This window comes from Gorilla gorilla, chromosome 9, assembly GCF_029281585.2.
Source record: "Gorilla gorilla gorilla isolate KB3781 chromosome 9, NHGRI_mGorGor1-v2.1_pri, whole genome shotgun sequence".
Classification (NCBI taxonomy): domain Eukaryota; kingdom Metazoa; phylum Chordata; class Mammalia; order Primates; family Hominidae; genus Gorilla; species Gorilla gorilla.
In genome coordinates, this window is record NC_073233.2 from 34,035,050 (window position 1) to 34,048,529 (window position 13,480).

The 13,480-nt window shown below is 40.2% G+C and overlaps 1 protein-coding gene and 1 long non-coding RNA gene across 8 annotated transcripts in view; one reads left to right on the forward strand and one right to left on the reverse strand.

Moving 5' to 3' along the window:
* Positions 1–840, forward strand: part of LOC109028916 (uncharacterized) — a 176,651-nt gene extending 175,811 nt beyond the window's left edge. For both annotated transcript variants that reach the window (XR_002007924.4, XR_002007923.4), the window contains exon 7: positions 9–840. This is a non-coding gene — a long non-coding RNA (uncharacterized lncRNA). The remainder of the gene's footprint in view (positions 1–8) is intronic.
* The window catches only part of BDNF (brain derived neurotrophic factor), a 69,585-nt gene that overhangs the window by 24,166 nt on the left and 31,939 nt on the right, over positions 1–13,480 (reverse strand). The window lies entirely within an intron of this gene.

The window sequence follows — 13,480 nt, forward strand, 5'->3', positions numbered from 1 at the left end:
TGCTACAGGAAATTCTGCAAGTGGCAACGTGGGTCCATTCCGTGTGTGTCACTAGAGCTGGCGCAAGCCCATGGCCATGGTGAGGCAGTGTTTCCACTGGAACTAATCTGATACCTGCACCAGCTCTTGGAACTGTGCAGTGTTCCCACTGCAAACTACGGATGGGGTAAAAGACTGCTCACCTCCTATTTCTCATCTAATCTCACACACTCTGTTTGATGAGGCTATGGAGAAACAGGTCTTCTCATACACTAATGGTGGGAGTACAAACAATTCAAGCCCTGTGCAGGACAATTAGGCAATACCTATCAAAATTATACATGATTTTTCCTGCTGGCTCAGCAATTCCACTTCTGGGAATAATTGACAGATATAGGTGCATATGTACAAAATGATGGAAAGCTCTCTGGTATATATTAGTAAGTGATAAAACAAGGTGTAAAATAGTGTATATATGGCTACTACCTTTTGTTTTAAAAATGGGGGAAAATGGCGGAGCTTGCAGTGAGCCGAGATCATGCCACTGCACTCCAGCCTGGGCGACAGAGCGAGACTCCGCCTCAAAAAAAAAAAAAAAAAAAAGGGTGGGGTGGGGGGGAAATAATAGTACATATTCATATTTACCTGTATCTATATAAAACACACTATCAAGGATTCACAAGAAACTAATACAAATGATCACCTTATAGACGGTATGTATTGGGGGATACTGGGGTGAGCAGGGTATAAGTGGGGCAAGACTTTTCAATGTAAACTTCTTTTAAATTTTATTTTGATTTTTGAATAATGTAAATTAACTGTCAAATAATTAAATTAAAAATAACCAATTTTTTAACAAAACATTTAATCTAGTGGCTTTACTTTTGACACAAGACAATCTCCAAATCTCCACCAATCACCAGAAACAGAGATTTACACCAGTTCCTTTGCTTGTTTTTCCTGGTAATGACTACAATTAAGAAGTCCTGTGGGTGCCATCTCAGTTTTGGAGATATTTCCCTAGAAGAAACTGATTCAAGGTGGGACAACTGGATATAGAGAATAGTCCCTGGGACCGGGGGCTGAAGTCCTGAGTTCTGGTCCTGCCTAACTCCCACTTTCTATTAAGCTGACCCTGTGAAACGGCTGATACATGACCATTTTTTACCAACAAATTAGACAAATTCATGGGTGATCAAATTCAAAACCCTGTTGCCTTACCACTGTAATATGATGAGGACACGTATACACACCCTGCCTAACTCACAGCATCACACCAGGGATTGTCAACATATGGGAAAGAGCTTTGTACATTGTAAAGGTCAACCCTACAAACAGCAGCTGTGAAACACAACACAACCCTGAGGGGGTGGCCATGGCCAAACATAGGAGGGGAAAAGGACCCAGTCCCAAAAGCATCTGAGATACTGAGATAGTGCAGAGGAATGAAATCTTCCAGAAGATGGAATCTAAACATAAACAGACATCAAGAGCGGGCTGACTTGCAGTGGAAGATGTGGTTAAATGACTCCAAATGTGGTCATCTGCCATTGCATACACTGCAAATTCTGTAAAGCCTACTAAGGGAAATTAGGGAGATGTAACTGGAAGCGCACTGTAAAGATACTGATATGAACACGAATGTGAGATCAATGTTGAATGATGGACCCAAAAGGATGGCTCTTAGTCCTTGTGAACATATAGTTGTTGGAGACATGTGTCTGTCATACACAGATAGGCCTCCAACTCACCTCTGAAATCAGATGCAAACTTCAAATACTTTTGAAAAGGCTCCCTAGAGGACCTTTTACCCCCAAATGTAGGAATGAAAAACCATTCTTTAAAGGGGGTTAAAAAAAAACACTCAAAAAACTTCTCCTTTCCACATGTATAGTCATCTGGAAAACAGATCTCCCATTAAACGGATGGTCAAAGCTGTATCACAACATTAAACTAAGCACAAAAATTCAAGACTTCCCTTCCTCACCCTCCTAAAACGAAACATTCCAATAGGCTAGAAATAACCTCATGAGGAATTTCATTGAAGGTACTCCCACTTGGCACTACTATCCAGACACTAGGTTAGGAAACTAGTTACTTGGAACTCAGAAAAAATAAGAACTATTTTGATTAGGCAAGGCCCCTGTGCAAGGTGCCTAGTTCCAGCTGGGTCTCAGTAGTCTGATGGGTGTCATGCACTCCTGGACCTCCTCTTAATGAAACAAGGGACCTTGACTTTGGGCCCCATGTTGAGAAGCTCTGAAGCCAAATATAATGGTCAAATATAATGTCCTCTCACTTCTAGCTTCATAGCAGACCATGTTTCCATATAGAAATTTCTCTAGGAGGCTTACTATCCTATGTTATCTCAAGCCGAGGCCTCCTCTTACACAAGAGGCTTAAACTGCCTGTAAGTAAGAATTAAAGATATGTTACATTTTTTATGAATTAGTCATTTATTCATTCAGCAAAGGTTATTAAGAAGGTACTGAGTTTGGATGTACTTTGCTTTAGGAAAATCATTTTCAAGGTTGCTTCATGCAAAGTGGGAATAATTAACTTGGTAACTCAATAGACTTGCTAAGTGACTGCCCCAAGTTTAAACTGTCACTGATTTGCAAGTATGACATGAAAACCAGAGACCCAAGGAGGTGGGCACATTCCCACCTGCCAGTAGCCCTCAAGAGAAGTGCTTCAGTATTACCCCAAATGGCCAACTTTGCATGGTTAATCATTTAGTTAGAGGCTCACAAGATCAAAAACAATTCTTAAAAAACTATTTATGTGAACACAGGGACAATGAGCTGACACCTTCAAGGTGCATGTCAGGGGCACAATACAAGTTCCTGTTTCACCAGCAGAGCTCTGGTCACTCAGCTGAAGCTGAAAGTCAGAACCAGCTGTGTTTCTGTCATTCCCTCATATGAAAAGAACTCAGCTGTAGACCTTCTTTACTCCATGAGAAAACATTTTTTAAAAACCCACAAATAATTTTTAGGTTTCATTTTTGCCTCTGCTTTCTCCAGAGCTACAAAGGTCACCCAAATTTCTGTGGTGAGGTTATTTAGGAGAGCCTTTCTTTTGGATGTCAACTTGTCAAACTTGCAGTTTAGATGAGTGTGATGTAGTCTCCTAAAATTTACTTTTGCACTATTTTTTCAAATAATAGACATTCTCTGAGCACAGGCACTGAGGACATCAAAATGAATGAGACTGAATTTCTGCCCTTGGGGACTGCAGTACTAAAGGTGGGTTAGACCCAAAAACCAACAATACAGTGCAATGTGGTACATGCTGTAACTAACATGCACAAAGGGCATTCCCAAAAAAGAGAATGAAAAGAGGGAGGAAGGTGGCAGAGGAGAAAAGCCTTTGGCCCAAGTTTTTGTTCAATAAAGATCATATTTTGTAGATCAAAAGATTATATGATCTGCTAACCCCTTAGCATGTATAGCTCATGAAGCAAGACAAAGTACCCATGAAGAGTTCAACATTAGCGAGCCTCTGGGGCAAGTAAGTTGGAAATCATAACCCATTTATGGATACCTGCCTAGAACTGATTTCCTATTCAGAGTGCCTTCCTAGCTGATAAGAACAATACTGCAATCTTTCTTTTCCATGAGGGAAAAACATGTTGAATCATTTAGCAAGTACCTACAGAGCCACCTACTATGTATGTGCCCAGCAGTCTACTGTGTGCTATCAGGAGTAAGAAAATGTAGAAATATTCTTGCTTTTAAAGGGTTTACAATCTAATTGTAGAGATAATACTAAAATACATGAGAGGAAAAAAAAGCAAACTTAGCTTCTCTGGGATAAGGACTATATCTCATGCAACTTTTAAAAAGTTACCATTTATTCAACTTCCTACCACCATTACATACTTCTGGTAATCAATTATCTTCCTTCTCCCCTTGGGATTTTGAATTGGGAACAGAATAGAAATAAGTTGCCAAATAAGAATCAAAATACAGGGTCAGCCTCAATTTCAGTGCAAGTGGTCCATTGCTTTGGTTCACAGGCTCTACAGTCCAGAAGATGAAAGATTAAGGATTTCATCCATCAGATTAACCTCTCCTCTTTTCACAGAAAGAACAAGTAATGGGGATAAGAGAAGGGCCTAGAATATTCCCCTGAAAGTGTTACTTATTAGGAAGCAAGTTCCCTTGTGGAAACACAAGGATGGGGGAAAGGGATTTCCCTCAACATTGTTCTATCTACGCACAGAGAATTCAAGTAACTTGCCCAAAATCACAGAGCTAGTAAGTGGTGAGGCTTAAATCAAACTTGATCATCAGGTCCAGGAACACAGGTACAGGCTGGGGCTGCCTCATGAAGTGTCTGTTTAGGAAATGTGTCTTTAAAGTCAACAGACTGTCCCGAGTAGGACATTCTAGAACATTTTTGTAGACAAAAACATCATATCTACAACTTCCAGCCTAGAATCTGATACAGCAAAGACACACAATAATGTTTTGTTATATAAGTGCATATACAATTAATTACCAAATTGTGAGGTACAGACCGCCTAGGAACTCAGATAGGGCAGGTTTATTATTATGGGCAAGAGTCTTTCTAGAAACAGAATTCCAGCTAGGTCTTGAAGAATGAGTAGAATTCAGATGAATAAACAGCAGAAAAAATCATTAATAAACACGAGACTCAGAGAATTACAACAAAACAGTTTTAGTCTTGTAAACTTTGCTATAAAGTGAAGCATATTTAGGTATGAAGCATGCTGATTAAACTTTTTATTGTCTTAATACAAGTCTAAAAAAAGTATCTTTTTTGGGGAGCTGGAAAGTACTAAAAATAAAAACAGTGGCTGAAATTCATTAAGCATTTACTATGCCAAGCACTGCTCTAAGCACTTCACAGACACTAACACATTTAATCCCTACCAATACCCTGTTGAGAGGTTGAGATACAGAGAATTTAAATTACTGGCCCAAGGTCATAGACCTAGTAAGTGTTAGGCCTGGAGTCAAACTCGATCCTCCTCTGGCTCAGGAATATTGTTCCAGGCCTTTGCTCTCACCTGGAAGTTTCTAATTAGAAAATTTATTTCAAGTCAGAATAAAATCTTCAGCAGTTCTCTCATCTCAAAATGTCTGAATTTCTGATTATTTATGAGGCTGCAAATCCCTTCTAGCCACGCTCTAATGCAAGTACTTGGATAGTGAAATAAACGATAAGTCTCCCTAAATCACAGGATATTCAGTTTATTTGATTTTAGTTCAGTGATTCTTAAACTGTCCTATACATCCAAACCATCTGTAGAAGTTTCTAAACCCAACATAGGCCCAGGGACCCAATACCAAACTTACAAATCTTGGAGACTAAGATCTCATATGTATATATATTTTAAAGATTCAAGGGTAATTCTGATGCTGAATGTGTTTGAGAATCACTGCTGTATGCTGCATTCTATTTTATTGTATTTCTTTTATTATTATTATTATTATTATTATTATTATTATACTTTTAAGTTCTGGGGTACATGTGCAGAACGTGCAGGTTTGTTACCTAGGTATACAGATGCCATGGTGGTTTGCTGCACTCATCAACTTGTCATCTACATTAGGTATTTCTCCTAATGCTATCCCTCCCCTAGCCTCCTACACCCTGACAGGCCCCAGTGTGTGATGTTCTCCTCCCTGTGTCCATGTGTTCTCACTGTTCAACTCCCACTTATGAGTGAGAACATGTGGTGTTTGGTTTTCTGTTCCTGTGTTACCTTGCCAAGAATGATGGTTTTCAGCTTCATCCATGTCCCTGCAAAGGACATGAACTCATCCTTTTTTATGGCTGCATAGTATTCCATGGTGTATGTGTGTCACATTTTCTTTATCCAGTCTATCATTGATGGGCATTCGGATTGGTTCTAAGTCTTTGCTATTGTGAATAGTGCCACAATAAACATACGTGTGCATGTGTCTTTATAGTAGCATGATTTATAATCCTTTGAGTATATACCCAGTAATGGGATGGCTGGGTCAAAAGATATTTCTGGTTCTAGATCCTTGAGGAATCACCACACTGTCTTCCACAATGGTTGAACTAATTTACACTCCCACCAACAGTGTAAAAGTGTTCCTATTTCTCTACATCCTCTCCTGCATCTGTTGTTTCCTGACTTTTTAATGATCACCATTCTAACTGGCATAAGATGGTATCTCATTGTGGTTTTGATTTGCATTTCTCTAATGACCAGTGATGATGAGCTTTTCTTCGTATGTTTGTTGGCAGCATAAATGTCTTCTTTGGAGAAGCGTCTGTTCATATCCTTTGCCCACTTTTTGATGGGGTTGTTTTTTTTCTTGTAAACTTGTTTAGGTTCCTTGTAGATTCTGGATATTAGCCTTTTGTCAGATGGATACATTGCAAAAAATTTCACCCATTCTGTCAGTTGCCTGTTCACTCTGATGTTAGTTTCTTTTGCTGTGCAGAAGCTCTTTAGTTTAATTAGATCCCATTTGTCAATTTTGGCTTTTGTTGCCATTGCTTTTGGTATTTTAGTCATGAAGTCTTTGCCATGCCTATGTCCTGAATGGTATTGCCTAGGTTTTCTTCTAGGGTTTTTATGGTTTTATGTTTTATGTTTAAGTCTTTAATCCATCTTGAGTTAATTTTTGTATAACGTGTAAGGAAGGGGTCCAGTTTCAGTTTTCTGCAAATGGCTAGCCAGTTTTCCCGACACCATTTATTAAATAGGGAATCCTTTCCGCATTGCTTGTTTTTGTCAAGTTTGTCAAAGATCAGATGGTTGTAGATGTGTGGCGTTATTTCTGAGGCCTCCGTTCTGTTCCATTAGTCTATCTATCTGTTTATGTACCAGTACCATGATGTTTTGGTTATTGTAGCCTTGTAGTATAGTTTGAAGTCAGGTAGCGTGATGCCTCCAGCTTGTTCATTTTGCTTAGGATTGTCTTGGCTATACGGGCTGTTTTTTGGTTCCATATGAAATTTAAAGTAGTTTTTTGTAATTCTATGAAGAAAGTCAATGGTAGCTTGATGGGGATAGCATTGGATCTATAAATTACTTTGGGCAGTATGGCCATTTTCACGATATTGATTCTTCCTATCCATGAGAATGGAATGTTCTTCCATTTGTTTGTGTCCTCTCTTATTTCATTGAGCAGTGGTTTGTAGTTCTCTTTAAAGAGGTCCTTCACATCCCTTGTAAGTTGTATTCCTAGGCATTTTATTCTCTTTGTAGCAATTGTGAATGGGAGTTCACTCATGACTTGGCTGTTTGTCATTATTGGTGTATAGGAATGCTCGTGATTTTTGCACATTGATTTTGTATCCTGAGACTTTGCTGAAGTTGCTTATCAGCTTAAGGAGATTTTTGGGCTGAGATGATGGGGTTTTCTAAATATACAATCATGTCATCTGCAAACAGAGACAATTTGACTTCCTCTCTTCCTATTTGAATACGCTTTATTTCTTTCTATTGCCTGATTGCCCTGGCTAGAACGTCCAATACTATGTTGAATAGGAGTGGTGACAGAGGGCATCCTTGTTTTGTGCCGGTTTTCAAATGAATGCTTCCAGCTTTTGCCCATTCGGTATGATATTGGCTGTGGGTTTCTCATAAATAGCTCTTATTATTTTGAGATATGTTCCATCAATACCTAGTTTATTGAGAGTTTTTAGCATGAAGGGCTGTTGAATTTTATGAAAGGCCTTTTCTGCATCTATTGAAATAATCACGTGGTTTTTGTCATTGGTTCTCTTTATGTGATGGATTATGTTTATTGATTTGCATATGTTGAACCAGCCTTGCATCCCAGGGATGAAGCCAACTTATCATGGTAGATAAGCTTTTTGATGTGCTGCTGGATTCAGTTTACCAGTTTTTTATTGAAGATTTTTGCATCAATGTTCATCAGGGATATTGGCCTGCAATTTTCTTTTTTTGCTGTGTCTCTGCCAGGTTTTTGTATCAGGATGATGCTGGACTCATAAAATGAGTTAGGGAGGATTCCCTCCTTTTCTATTGATTGGAATAGTTTCAGAAGGAATGGTACCAGCTCTTCTTTGTACTTCTGGTAGAATTCAGCTGTGAATCCATCTGGTCCTGGGCTTTTTTTGGTTGGTAGGCTGTTAATTACTGCCTCGATTTCAGAACTTATTATTGGTCTATTCAGGAATTGACTTCTTCCTTTAGTCTTAGGAGGGTGTATGTGTCCAGGAATTTATTCATTTCTTCTAGATTTTCTAGTTTATTTGCATAGAGGTGTTTATAGTGTTCTCTGATGGTAGATTGTATTTTTGTGGGATCAGTGGTGACATCCTCTTTATCATCTTTTATTGCGTCTATTTGATTCTTCTCTCTTTTCTTCTTTATCAATCTGGCTAGCATTCTATCTATTTTGTTAATCTTTTCAAAAAACCAGCTTCTGGATTCACTGATTTTTTTGAAGGGATTTTGTGTCTCTAATCTCCTTCAGTTCTGCTCTGATCTTAGTTATTTCTTGTCTTCTGCTCGCTTTTGAATGTGTTTGCTCTTTCTTCTCTAGTTCCTTTAATTGTGATGTTAGAGTGTTGATTTTAGCTCTTTCCTGCTTTCTCCTGTGGGCATTTATTGCTATGAATTTCCCCTAAACATTGTTTTAGCTGTGTCCCAGAGATTCTGGTATGTTGTATCTTTATTCTCATTGGTCTCAAAGAATGTATTTATTTCTGCTTTCTTTTTGTTATTTACTCAGTAGTCGTTCAGGAGCAGGTTGTTCAGTTTCCACTGTAGTTGTATGGTTTTGAGTTAGTTTCTTAATCCTGAGTTCTAATTTAATTGCACTTTGGTCTGAGAGACTGTTTGTTATGATTTCCATTCTTTTGCATTTGCTGAGGAGTGTTTTACTTCCAATTATGTGGTCAATTTTAGAATAAGTGTGATGTGGTGCTGAGAAGAATGTATATTCTGTTGATATGGGGTGGAGAGTTCTGCAGATGTCTATTAGTTCCACTGGGTCCAGAGTTGAGTTCAAATCCTGAATATGCTTGTTAATTTTCTGTCTCGTTGACCTAATATTGACATTGGGGTGTTAAAGTCTCACACTATTATTGTGTGGGAGTCTTGGTCTCTTTGTGGGTCTCTAAGAACTTGCTTTATGAATCTGGGTGCTCCTGTATTGGGTGCATATATGTTTAGGATAGTTAGCTCTTCTTGTTGCATTGATCCCTTTACCATTATGTAATGCCCTTCTTTGTGTTTTTTGATCTTTGTTGGTTTAAAGTCTGTTTTATCAGAGACTAGGATTGCAACCCCTGCTTTTTTTTTGCTTTCCATTTGCTTGGTAGATCTTCCTCCATCCCTTTATTTTCAGCCTATGTGTGTCTTTGCATGTGAGATGGGTCTCCAGAATACAGCACACTGATGGGTCTTGACTCTTTATCCAATTTGCCAGTCTGTGGTCTTTTAATTGGGGCATTTAGCCCATTTATATTTAAGGTTAATATTGTTATGTGTGAATTTGATCCTGTCATTATGATGTTAGCTGGTTATTTTGCCCATTAGTTGATACAGTTTCTTCATAGTTTCAATGGTCTTTACAATTTGGTATATTTCTGCAGTGGCTGGTACCGGTTTTTCCTTTCCTTATTTAGTACTTCCTTCAGGAGCTCTTGTAAGGCATGCCTGGTGGTGACAAAATCTCTCAGCATTTGCTCATCTGTAAAGGATTTTATTTCTACTTCACTTCTGAAGCTTAGTTGGCTGGATATGAAATTCTGGGTTGAAAATTCTTTTCTTTAAGAATGTTGAATATTGGCCCCCACTCTCTTCTGGCTTGTAGGCTTGTAGGGTTTCTGCTGAGAGATCCACTCTTAGTCTGATGGGCTTCCCTTTGTGGGTAACCCGACCTTTCTCTCTCGCTGCCCTTAACTTTTTTTCCTGCATTTCAACCTTGGTGAATCTGACAATTACGTGTCTTGGGTTTGCTCTTCTTGAGGGGTATCTTTGTAGTGTTCTCTGTATTTCCTGAATTTGAATGTTGGCTTGTCTTGCTAGGTTGGGGAAGTTCTCCTGGATAATATCCTGAGGAGTGTTTTCCAACTTGGTTCTATTGTCCCCACCACTTTCAGGTACACCAATCAAATGTAGGTTTGGTCTTTTCACATAGTCCCACATTTCTTGGAGGCTTTGTTCCCTCCTTTTCATTCTTTTTTTCTCTAATCTTGTCTTCATGCTTTATTTCATTAAATTGATCTTCAATCTCTGATATCCTTTCCTCTGCTTTATCGATTCAGTTATTGAAGCTTGTGTATGCTTCACAAAGTTCTCGTGCTGTGTTTTTCAGCTCCATTAGGTCATTTATGTTCTTCTCTAAACTAGTTATTCTAGTTAGCAATTCCTCCAACCTTTTTTCAAGGTTCTTAGCTTCCTTGCATTGGGTTAGAGCATGCTCCTTTAGCTCGGAGGAGTTTGTTTTTACCCACTTTCTGAAGCATACTTCTGTCAATTCATCAAACTCATTCTCCATCCAGTTTTGTTCCCTTGCTGGCAAAGAGTTGTGCTCCCTTGGAGGAGAAGAGGCATTCTGGTTTTTGGAATTTTCAGCCTTTTTGTGCTGGATTTTCCTCATCCTTGTGGATTTATCTATGTTTGATCTTTGATGTTGGCGACCTTTGTACGGGGTTTTCGTGTGGACATCCTTTTTGTTGATGTTGATGCTATTCCTGTTTGTTAGTTTTCCTTCTAACAGTCAGGCCCCTCTGCTGCAGGTCTGCTGGAATTTGCTGGAGGTCCACTCCAGACCCTGTTTGCCTGGGTATCACCAGCAGAAGCTGCAGAACAGCAAAGACTGCTGCCTGTTCCTTCCTCTGGAAGCTTTGTCCCAGAGGGGCACCCACCAGATGCCAGCCAGAGCTCTCCTGTATGAAGTGTCTGTCCACCCCTGCTGGGAGGTGTCTCCCAGTCAGGAATCACAAGGGTCAGGGACCTGCTTAAGAAGGCAGTCTGTCCCTTAGCAGAGCTCAAGTGCTGTGCTGGGAGATCCACTGCTCTCTTCACAGCCAACAGGCAAAGAACATTTAAGTCTGCTGAAGCTGGGCCCACAGCCACCCCCTCTCCCAGGTGCTCTGTCCCATGAGATGGGAGTTTTATCTATAAGCCCCTGACTGGGGCTGCTGCGTTTCTTTCCCAGATGCCCTGCCCAGAGGGAGAATCTAGAGAGGCAATCTGGCTACAGGGGCTTTGCTGAGCTGTGGTAGGCTCCACCCAGTTCAAACTTCCCAGTGGCTTTGTTTACATTGTGAGAGGAAAACAGCCTACTCAAGCCTCAGTAATGGTGGATGCCCCTCCCCCGACCAAGCTGGATCATCCCAGGTTGACTTCAGGCAGCTGTGCTGGCAGTGAGAATTTCAAACCAGCGGATCTTACCTTGCTGTGCTCCATGGGGGTGGGATCTGCTGAGCTAGATCACTTGGCTTCCTGGCCTTCAGCCCCTTTCCAGGGGAGTGAATGGGTCTGTCTCACTGGAATTTCAGGTGCCACTGGGGTATGAGAAAAAACTCCTGCAGCTAACTCGGTGTCTGCCCAAATGGCCACCCAGTTTTGTACTTGAAACCCAGGGCCCTGGTGGTGTAGGCACCCAAGGGAATCTCCTGGTCTGCCGGCTGCAAAGACTGTGGGAAATGTGTAGTATCTGGGCCAGATAGCACTGTCCCTCATGGCACAGTCCCTCAGGGCTTCCCTTGGCTAGGGGAGGGAGTTCCCCTGACCCCTTGCGCTTCCTGGGTGAGGCAATGCCCCACCCTGCTTTGGCTCACCCTCCGTGGGCTGCACCCACTGTCTAACCAGTCCCAATGAGATGAGCCAGGTACCTCAGTTGGAAATGCAGAAATCACCCGCCTTCTGCATTGATCTCTCTGGGAGCTGCAGACTGCAGCTGTTCCTGTTTGCCATCTGGCCAGCCACCTAGTATTTCTAATCATTCACTTAGCAAGAGTCTCAGGCTTAAGTAAAATTATAACTAAGTTACTAAGGAACAATACATCAAAAGTCATATATTCATTTTTCCCTCTAAGAGTTTTTTCTTTTTTAAAAAAATTAAATTAAAAAATTCCTTGGAAAAAACATTTTTAATCTTCCCATTACCACTTTATTCCTTGGCACACAGAAGGGTACCAGTCTCTGCTGGAGACAAAAGTGGACGCTAGGCCAGGGTGACAATATCAGCCTCTTCCTGCTCCAGGTCTCACATTAATGCATCAAGGGCAAGATATGGTTTCTGACTTGAATACTGCAGGTTTTGGTTATAGACAGCTGGAGTGGTGGTAAGGGGACTAGGTTAGGTGAAGTCACTGGGCTATCATCCTTGCTCTGGTTCTACAGCTGTGCATTTTGGATTGCTATTTAGCTTCTCTAAGCTCCAGTTTCCTCCTCTGTTATATAGAAATAATGTCTGCCAATCTTTTTTATAGAGTTATTTGTAGGATCAAATGGAATGAGATATGTGAATGCATTTTAAAAATGTATGGAATACCACACATTTGGACAAGATTATTATTGAGGTGTGCAATCTTGTCTACATGACAAGTGAAATCACGTAGGAATCATAGTAACAACAAACCAACTGAATTTTGGTCTCAGTACCAATGCCTACTGGGGCACTGCAGTAGAGCAAGTTTTCCTAACACCTCATGGAACAGTGACGGTGAAGATTCTCCTAGGTTTTTATGTGAGACTGCCTGAAGAGCAATTACAGGCTCTGGAACAATAGATGCTACTAAGTTTATTTTATTTTATTATTATTTTTTATTTTACTTTAAGTTCCGGGATACATGTGCAGAATGTGCAGGTTTGTTACATAGGTAAATATGTGTCATGGTGGTTTGCTGCACCTATCAACCCATCACCTAGGTATTAAGGCTCGCATGCATTAGCTATTTGTCTATTTGTCCTGATGCACTCTCTCCCTTCCCCTGCCCCCTGCCCCAGGCCCCAGTGTGTGTGGTTCCCCTCCCTGAGTCCATGTGTTCTCTCTGTTCAGCTCCCACTTATGAGTGAGAACATGCAGTGTTAGGTTTTCTGTTCCTGGCTACCAAGTTTAAGAAAGTCATTGTCAGGGATGTGAAAATCAGAAAAATAATCTGGTATTTTAGGAAAAGCACTTAAAATAAATTGTATTAATGACACCACATTTTAATGATTAATAAAATACTCGATAAGGCAATCCTGTATTAATATTCAACCATTTATACATGATTATTTCTAAACATTATACAATGCAAAATAATTCACATGTTTAAAGAAGTATCTACTTTATCAGGTACCATTTGTGAATACTCTCAACAAGCAGGTGAATACAACTCTCAATGCAAGTGAATATACACAGAAATGGGCAGCAGGATGGTCATTTGCCTGTCTGTCCTGCTTGGGAGTAAAAGAGAAGGCTAGGAACATGGCTGTAGGTTTGATATTAGAAGAAAAGTGGGACCTATTCCGACTTCCTGATCCTGTGATTTTTTTTTTTTTTTGAGATTCACACACACA